The following is a 10689-nucleotide window of genomic DNA, read 5'->3' as shown; positions in this document are numbered from 1 at the left end:
AACACGTTATTTTTAGGAAGTGGTGTTAGAACATCTCGATTGAGTCCAAATGGTGGCATATTTTCTTTTAGAAGAAATAGAATAAGTTCCAATTCACCACTCAGCTTTGAAATCTTAGTGAAATGTCTCTAAGGGTCGTTTGGGTCATGGAATTCTATATCCGTATTGGGAATGGGGGCAATGCCATTTTAGGAATGGGAATATCTACTCAAAAATCTTGTTGACAGAAATGTGTCTAATTTGTGTTCAGAATACAATACATTACTACGTTTGGGGAATACAACATTTTCCAATGATTATTTCACTAAAATATCTTCAAATATCAAGGAAATAAAATGATCCTATATTAATGCAATTTTTATATTAACAAGTAAATTAAAAGTCACACCAAGAACATTTAAAAAAAATTATGTAAGGATTTATTATTTAAAATTGCAGATTCTATATGATTTTTTTTTTTTGGAATTGTACACAATGCTAATTATAATTGATTAATTACATTATAACAATTATAAGTAATATACTCTCGTATAATTAAAAAAGTTTATAATATCAAAATAATTTAAATTAATATATTTGACTTAGATAAACAACAATAATAAAAAAATTGCTTCTAATTATATTATGCTTCTTAAATAGTTCAAATTACTTATAATTTATAAATAAAAAACCATTTTACTCAAATTATATTATGCTTCTTAAAATTAAATATATTTAAATTAATCATTCGGGTGCCCTTGAAGATTGAATGGCATAAAGATAGTATATTAGGAACAAATATTTAAAAAGTGGCTAAACACTAAAAAATTTATTTTCCTTTTCATTAATAATTTTGCTTATTGAATGTTTAAAAGTTTTTTTCCTTGGATATATTATTTATCTAAATATGAAAATTTTGTCGTAAAAATATCTATTTATGTATATAATTATATATATATATATATATATAAGTAATCCATGCAACTTATGGGAGTAGAAAGTAGGGGCATAATTAACTCCAATAAAATCGTTAAACTATCATGTTTAAACTCAACTCCCCTTGAAAATCTGAGGCTTGAAACTCAACTTAATTTTAATTGAGTTCCATTTTTCATACTCAAGCTAGATTAACAATTTAATTTAGTTACTTGAGCTTGACTTGATTAAGTTTAATAAAATTATAGATATTGACATTAAATATTATATATATTTTTATTTATATACATGTACTAAATATATTAATAAATATATACTTGATTAAACTTGTAAAACTTTCAAATCTATTATTAAATTATTCAAATTCAACTTAATTTCTTACTCAAATAATTCAAGATTAAATTTAATTAGACAATAAACAAATTGAGTTCCAATTTTTTTCAAATTAAATTCGAATAACTTACATCTTTACACAATAAATTAGATTTGACAATTCGTATATTTATATCATATAAAATATTAATAATTTATTTATTTATATCATGTTTTATATTAAAATTATATATCATAATTCATTTGATACAAAAATATGAGATAAATTTTTTGATTTTTTAAATTTTTTTATTTTATTAAACCCATATATGATTTTTTTTAAAAATTTTAAATCGTGTTTCTTTTTCATATCATTTTTATATTGTCTTATTTTAAATTATTAGATCTATGGTACACAAACTAATCTTATATAAATATATAAAAGCTAAAGCCTCTAACAAAAAAGGAAATAATTTGATGGATAGTCTACATTTTCGACATGTGGATAATTTAAAAAAATAATATATGTTCTTTAATAAATATAATTTAACAATTAAAAATAAATTAAATTAAATAATTTTTATTTACCTTAAATTATTCTCAATTAAATTTATAAATAAGGTAATAAAAGTTTAATTGCCATCATTAATATATAGAATAATTTTGTAAAGATTTTTTTCAATTATAAATATCCAACTTTAAATTATATTTGTGTAAACAATATTCACTTTTCAATATTTAGTTCTATTTTTTGATATATGAATAGGTTTTTATTATCAATCCACCTTTTTTTGCATTGACATTCTAATTCATCTTATATGAATATATAAAAGCTAATGCCTCTAAAAAAAAGAAAATAATTCAATGTAAATAATGTATATTTTTGACATGTGGATAATATAAAAAAAATGATGTGTTCTCTAATAAATGCAATTTAATAATTAAATAAATTAATGAAATAAATTTATTTTTATTTATCTTAAATCATTCTCAATTAAATTTATAAATAAGATAACAAAAGTTTAATTGCCATCATTAATATATAGAATAATTTTGCAAATACTTTTTTCTATTATAAATATTCAACTTTGAGTTACATTTATGTAAAAAAATTCACTTTCCAATATTTAATTCTAGTTTTTAAGATATGAATAGGTTTTCATTGTCAATCCACCGCATTAACATTTCAACTAATCTTATATCTTATATAAATATACAAAAACTAAAGACTCTAACCAAAAAGAAATAATTTAATGTGGATAATTTATATTTTCGATATGTAGACAATCTAAAAAAATGATATGTGTTCTCTAATAAATGTAATTTAATAATTAAAAAATAAATTAAATAAAATAATTTTTATTTACCTTAAATTATTCTTAATTAAATTTATAAATATGGTAACAGAAATTTAATTGCCATAATTAATATATAAAATAATTTTGCGAAGACTTTTTTCAATTATAAATATTCAACTTTGAATTACATTTGCTATTGAATAAAAAAATTAAATAAGATATATATATATATATATATATATGATGCATTTAATGTGTATTTTCTAATATATGCATAATTGTTTGATGATTTAAAAATTTTTTAAATAATAACTTAGACAATTTTGCTATTTAATATCCAACATGATATATAACAAACAATTAAATAAATTTTATTATTAATAAAAATTATTAAAAGATAGAAATAACTCTTTATTTTTAATTTTATAATATATAACAAAATAAATTGTACAAATTTTAAGGTAAGTGATATATTTATTTTCATCAAATAATTCAAAAACATTAATTTAATATAATTTTATATTAAATATTTTATCATGCACTTTCTTCTTTTACAATATTTATATTCTGATTTTTATATTTTAATTAATACAATTGCACATATTAAAAATATATTGTCGCGTCAAAACAATTTATTTTTTTTATCCAATTAAATTCTAGTTATTAATAAATAAAAGAATCGCAAAACGCCCCGTAATAAAAACATGAACCTACACGTGCACGTCAAAATTTGATGATATTCGCTTCAAAAGACGATCAATCAAACCCTCTTCCTGAATTGTTTTGGGTAAAAATACTATTTGCTAAAACGCAAGATACCCTGGTTTCATTTTCCGTTTTCTCGGGTTTCAACTCCGTTTTTCCTTGAAGTGATCAAACAGGGAAACGATTGTTGGTCGTATCTTTTTTTGTGATACCCTTTTGGCCATAGATCTTAAACTAGTTACGTTTCATTAGGATTTTAAGTTTAAAAGGATTGGAAAATGATGAATTTGGTAATATGGTTTTTTGATGCTTCATTTCCTCTCTTTCAAAGATTTATGGTCATGTATTTGGTTTCTGGTGCATTAAGAAAGGCCATTGGGAACGGGGTTTCATATATATTTTTATTTTCCTTTTTTGGAATTAAAAAATTTATTGCTTTGATCATTGTCAGTTTTCCATTTTTAGACTGGAATTATGCATTGTAGGATTGTACATTGATTTATGAATCAATGCTAGAAGAACAGTAAAGTTGTTGATTCATACGATGGGTTTAGTTTGTTTTATGCTTAGAATGGTTTGATCAGTCAGAAGCGGCAATCGGTTGTTTGGAGTTTTTTCCTTTTTTATTTTTCGGTCTGCAAGCTGAGAATTTTATGTTCTAGATCTGCGCCAGTATTAATACCTACGGAATTTCTGGGAATTGAATTATAGGCTTGAATCTTATATCTTTAGATGTTTTGCATTTTGGATTGTTTCAGAAGAATATGAAGATGCTAAGTTTGAATCTTAGCATCCACCTAGTGTTTGGAACAATCTTGTCAAAATTTCCAAAGCCTTAGAGCTTTGATTCAGTGTCATATGCCAATCCAAGTAACTAAAGGATCTATGAAGTTGCATTTACTCAGTTTTTCAGATTCTTTTGGTATTAAAAATCATAAAATAAAAAATTTTCACATTTCAATGGTAACCTAGGCAGGAAATTTTCTTGTTAACAGAGTATGCTAAGACAATATTCCTTGTTTGAGAATTTGAAATCAGTTTGAAAGGTCATAGTCTTTTTCTTCCTTTTGTTATGTCAAATATGCTATATTGCATGACCATTCTCACTATCTGATATTTACCTCGGTTACTTATAACTTAATGCATATGAATGTTTTACATGTTTTACTTGGATAATAAATGTTATGTGGCCACTTTGCATGAAAACTGTTCTTTAACATTGCACTTAGCTTTAATTTGACTTTGTTAAACTGATGTGCTTACTCCTGAAGTTATTGGCTCATATTGGAATTAAAGCTTTTGCTGTACAAAACAAGCTTTTGAGCTTTTATATTGGTTTCAGGATGTCTTGTGCTGGCTATTTCTGATAGAGAAGTAGGATTATAAAAGTGAATAAAATTAGTCATACTTTAGAGGTTGCTATCCTGCATAACTGAGAAATGGTCAAATAAACATAAGCTTCTATAAAAGACCATGTCTGGACCTTTTTTTTTTTTTTTTCCTAATTTCTGTCTAGGCCTTTAGTGGGTTTTTCTAAGCATTGCTAGATAAGTGTAGGAAACAATTTACTTTGATTGATTTGAGGATTCCTTTAGTTACATAGACTATGTCAAATATTCAAAACTCGCTATCCTACCCCCAAAACACTAAGAAAAGTTAACTTTCAACTTCAAATGAACACTGCCCAAACAATGATGTGGTTCGTTTGCTAATAGTTCTCTCAATATATAAAATATATCAGGTTTCTTAGAATTCAGTATATTGCTTTACCCTATAAAGTTTTGGGTTTATACAAGTTACCATGTGCGTTTTCTCCTATTTTTTATTAGTTTGTTCTAAGCAGTTTTATAAATAAGAATATTTTGGATAAAAGAAGTGATAAAATGTGAATTTATTTCTTAAATTTTATTTTTGCAGAAAATGCAAAAATATTAATAGTACTGTTGACCTTTTGGCAGGTGGTTTGGAATTTGATTATCTTGGCTTTAAATGTCTTCCCCTAGCAAGAGGAGAGAAATGGATGTAATGAAGTCTTAAGTTTCTGTTACATATTTACATCTCCATATTCTGCATTGTTTTAGGCTAACCTGATCTGATCTCTCTCTTTAGATGTTAAGGATAGTTTTTAATTATTTTGCTTTTCCTGAAATAATAGGGTTTTGTCAAGATGTTTTTGGGTACTATCTGTTGCAATTTCCTAAGGAGGTACTAGGGGTTAGTGTGGCCGAGCCACCCAGACCAGCTGACTTAATCTCCTAACAAGTGATTTGGATAAGTTGGGATGTATTGAACCTTGAACCAAACTAACAGGGTAGCATCATGAAGATGTTTATAGCAAAGATGGTAACTCCGATTGAACTTGTTGAATTGAAACATTTATTATCTGATGAATAGACTGCATGCAGACATAAGTTAATAAAGGGACGGGCAGACTGCAGAGTGCTGTGAATTGGTTCAGTTCGATTTTGTCAGTCTTATTAATTCATTTCTTATCTTATTATTTTTATAAAGTTGTGGGTTGTATTAAAGTCTTCTGGTGGTTGTGGCAACGGTGAAAAGGCAAAGACAATAATGATTTATGTTTGAAGATTATCATCAAGAAGTTTGTAGGTTACATGATGGGTGAATAAAATTACTTTTGCACCTGTTATTTGAAGTTAAGAGCAATGAATAAAATTTTTTTTTTTTTTTGGGTTAAAAAATTCTTTCTTAGTTTGAAGTAGGAATAGAACCTTCTTTTTTATTATAATTGAAAATTTGGACCATTTCTTGATTTGTGTGTGTCATCTTTGTGCAAGGTCATGCTAATTTTCTCTGTATCATTCCACTTGTATAGTATGTCCTCAAAAGGATAGGAATAGAACTTTTACTTTGCAGTTAGTCTATAGATAGCTTATAGACACTAAATTTATTCGAGTTTTATAAGTCAGGTTTCGATTTAAAATTTATAAAAGTATATCAATATTCAGGCTTGAAGGTTGATTTCATTTCAACTGGGCTCGAGACTCGATTTTGATCAGGCCTGAAGCCTATTTCATTTTTTAGGCTCAACCTACTTTTTATTTTATTTTTTGTTAAATTAAACAAAATACAAAAAAAAGAAAAAAAAAAGACAAACAAAAGAATTCAAGAAGAGAAAAAAACAAAAGAGGCAAGGGGTGCCTGGTGCCGTGCAGAGCACCATTGGCACCACCCACCCCTGCTAGGCACAGGACCAAGATTGGATAAAACAAAAAGAAATAAGGGAACAGAGAGAGGGCTGATGCTTGGGGTGCCATACACGGCATCCCTCTCTTTGCCAAGCCCTATACCATTTACCTAGGCATAGGGTGTGGTCGGAGCTCTATAAATAGAGCTCTATGGCTGACTTTAATAAAAAAAAAAAAGGAAGGAGAGACCCTGCAACCAAAAAAAAAGAAAGGATTTTGTCAAAAAAATCAAACAAAAAACTCAGTCCCCTAGGATGGGGAACCCAATGCCGAGAATCCCTGAAAAAATATCAATTTCAAAAAAGTAAGTCAGAATACAAAAAAAAAAGGGAGTCTGGTTGAAATTTAGAAAGCATATCTAGCGAATTTAAGACTTTTTTTGTGAAAAGAAGGGCGGATTTGTGTTTAAGGGGTCGATGGGAGTTTGAGTGAATTTTGGGATTTTTCGATGATTGACACAGCGGTCGAAGTTCGTTGGCGGTAAAGAATATGGTAGTTGTCACGATGAACGGCCATGGCTGTTGATCTGTCTGAAAAATAAAAAGGGAGAGGGGAGAGATTTTTTTTAGGGGGGAAGAAAGGAGAAAATAAGCTGAAAAAAATTTTGATTATAATAGAAAGATAAGCTCCAAAACAAAGCCATTCGGGGCTAGGGTCAAAACGATGTCATTTTAGCCCAGTAGGATCAGCGCGTAGATCCGCGACCCGACCCAAGGTCTGCATAATTAGCCTGACGACCCATCTTCTAAGTGACTTTTGATCGATCCAGCTAAATCGACCTAAACCGAGCCAAACTAACATTGAACCATCGAACCAACCAGACTGGCCTAGACCCGCATTGATTGGTTCAAGTAAATTTTTTTTGAATTTTCTAAAATATTATTTTTGTTATTTTAAATTTTGTTATTAATGTTTATGCATGTTAAAAAGTTTAAATTTGCTAGAATAAATTTTTATTGTAATAAATAATTAATCATAATAAAAATAAATAATGAAATATATAGTTAAAACTTATGATAATTTTGTTAATTTTAAAAAATAAACTTTATAAAATAATAATTAAAGAATAATAAAAAATGTAAAAAAAAGATAAAATTTTTTTTATCCGACAATGAGATTTAAAAGTACTTCGAATAGTGATGCTTATGAAATTTTTAGGTGAAAAGATTTTTTTAAATACTATCAATGTATTGGAGTTTTATAAAATGTTTTCAATACAATAAAAAATTTTTTATTAACAAAAAAATAAAATTAACTAATTTGTTAAAAATAAGTAATAAAAAATGAGAAAAAAAAATTTATCCAATGACGGAATTTTAAAAGTATTCGAATAGAGATGCTTTAAGAAATCCTTAAGTGAGAGGGATATTTTTTAAATATTATCAATGGATTGAAATATTTATAGAAAATCTTCAATATAATAAAAATTTTTCTTCTCTTCAAAAAATAATAATAAAAAATAATAAATATCAATAAAATTTTTAAAGAGTAAAATAAAATGTGTGCATTAACATATTAGCATTTGCATTGCATACACGGCATAGGTTTTTTTATGAAAAGTAAATTTGAGCCTTTGAGGATGAGATTCTAAGGTATTTCAAGAAGAGATGCCTAAGAAATTTTTAGGTGAGAAAGAATTCTTTCAATGTTACCAATGTACTGAAATATTTTAATAATTATTTCAATAAAAAGGTTCTAATTTATTTTTTTTGAATAAAATTTGAATAATAAATTTTTAATAAAAAAAGAAAAACCAAATTCCAATAAATGAAAAAAATCAAGAAATTTTTTTTAAACACCGAAAATAAGACAGTTTTTATCAAAATTATTAGATAATGTGTAGTTAATTTGTATCATTTTTAAATGGGCATTGTAGGGTTGCTAATTCTTGCTCACGCGTAATAAACTCTCGAATCTAAACTGTTTCGCAGATCCTAAATTTATCTTTTTAATAAATTTTAATTAATTTTAAAATTTCATTAAATGATATGTCTTAATATGTGATCAATTGCACCTAGCCAAAAAAGATTGGTGGCGACTCTATTTTTTTTTTTAATTTTCATCTCCAAATTCATCGGGCGATCCTAAAACTATTAGACAGCTTGACGACTCCACTGGGGATGTCATTTATTTTTTAGAGTCAAGCTAAAATTAACTACGTGTTATCCATAAATTTTGATTTAAACAGTCTTAATCGGTATTTAATTTTTAATTCCTAGATTCTTTTTTACTTTCAATAAAAAAATAGCCAAACAAATAAAAAACAAACCAAAAACGAAAATAAAAAAGTTTTCATACACATTTCTTTTATTGTTTTTTTTCATATGTATTATTCGCAATAAATTAAAAAACATATGCATACACAATGACATGATGCATCTCATGCATGAGTTCTATACTCGAGCTTTATCTCTTATAGGAGGCAATAAAATACATATGCCCTTGTGAAGTGATAACCTTTGCAATGGCAAGCAAAATACTTTCACTCAAATTGAATTTTTTTCGTTCGTAGCCTATAATTGGGGAGGATCGGGATGCCCTACTAGTCTAGCGTGGACGATAATAAGGAACAATTTAAGAACATTTAGATGCATGTCAACCCAAACCAAGCATATAATAAGCCATAAGAAGCCAACCTTAGATAGAGATTTGCCCACCTTTTTTAGAAAATACCTAAGTCTAAAATATATAAGAATAAAAGTTATGTGTAATACAATACAATACAAAACAAAACAAAAAAAATCTCAAAAAATAAAAAAATATTTTTTAATGTTAAACCACATCCTTACACTAACTGAATTTTGTTTTATTTTCTTTTTCTTTTTACATTAATTATATCTTTCTCCCAAGAAGTCTTCATAGATCTCATAGAACTATAGATTTGCTTATTCTCAGTCAGTGTCCTATGTAAGCTGTATAATAAAGTATATGTTTGGTTAAAAGAAGCCCAATAAAAAAAGTGAAGATTGTTTACTTATTGACTATGTGTCTAAATTACCTGAGAAGGTGCATTGGATCTCACACAAAATGATTTAAAAGATGTAGCCATCATCTGGGGTTAGTTAAATGAAGAGAAAAAAGTTTTTGCAAGAAGTACGGGCATATTGCATCCCTTATTTTGGTAGTGATGGATGAACAGTTGATTAGAGTAGCTTTACAGTTTTGAGATCTGTCCTATAGATGCTTCACTTTTAATCAGAAAGATTTGGTGTCAACTATTAAAGAGTATTTCATTTTGCTTGGGATAGAACTATAATGTTCAAACTAAGTGTTTACCCAAAAGTCAAAATCAGGTTATCGTAAAAAATTGGCCAAGCTTATGTGGGTTAAAGTAGAAACCATTGATTCCTTCATAAAGCCTAAAGGTGAACATCTCGGCATCCATTAAGACTTTCTCTAAAACTTCATTCAAGGGCATTTAAATGATGATCAAGGCATGGCTATATTTGCTTTAGTATTGTATGGCATGGTAATCTTTCAGAAGACTTTGGGTTATATTGAGGTAACTATGATGGATTTTTTCAAGCAAATTGAAACCTAAGCAATTAATCATGTGCCTACAGTCTTAGCAGAAACCATTTAGTAATTGAATTTTTATCGACGAAATGGAAATGGACGGTTTATATGATGTGTGTCACTATTATATGTGTGGGTCAGAAGTCATTTTAAGTGTAGGAAGATTGCATTTTCAAACTAGTATCTTTGAAATAAAGCACTAATTGAAAAGTTTTACAGAAGTTAATGGTTGACATTGAAGACTAAGGAAAAGTGGGTTTTATTCTTACGAAGACTTACCGGGGATGAAATTGAATGGATGGCGTCTTGGATGCCTCGAGTACCTTTATTAAATTATGGAGGAAACGAGCCATGGATACCACTATTAGGGCTATAAGGTGTTGTAAGTTATGCCCCATTAGTGGTGCTTAGGCAATTTGGTGTAAAGCACGTTGTTTCTACCACTCATGGCTTGATCTAAGTAGAATTCATTTACGGGGAACCAAATCCACTAAGAACCTCTGAGCAGTTTATCCAAGCATAGAAAAAATACGAAGAATGAGATTAGGACCTCTTATTGATAAAGTCACTCTTGATTATCAAATTTGGAAAGCAAAACGACTTGAAGACATAATACTCCCTTTTGATGATAGCTCATATCAATCGATTAATCTTTCGAAAGAAATGCAATTATTAGAAGCTGAGTTTGTCAAGAAAGAATTAAAAGCTAAAAAAGAAGAAATAGAAAGAGAAAA

At 27.4% G+C, this 10689-nt stretch overlaps 1 non-coding gene across 1 annotated transcript; it reads right to left on the bottom strand.

Annotated features, from left to right (window-relative positions):
• Window positions 1-5981: 5981 nt before the first annotated feature.
• Window positions 5982-6083, bottom strand: LOC149514097 (U6 spliceosomal RNA). Its single transcript, XR_016329445.1, has one exon. It is a non-coding gene; the product is annotated as a U6 spliceosomal RNA (small nuclear RNA).
• Between the last annotated feature and the right edge of the window lie 4606 nt (window positions 6084-10689).

Source organism: Durio zibethinus, chromosome 17, assembly GCF_047325235.1.
Source record: "Durio zibethinus cultivar Kanyao isolate XHJ-2024 chromosome 17, ASM4732523v1, whole genome shotgun sequence".
NCBI lineage: Eukaryota > Viridiplantae > Streptophyta > Magnoliopsida > Malvales > Malvaceae > Durio > Durio zibethinus.
This window is presented reverse-complemented; position numbering and strand designations above follow the sequence as displayed.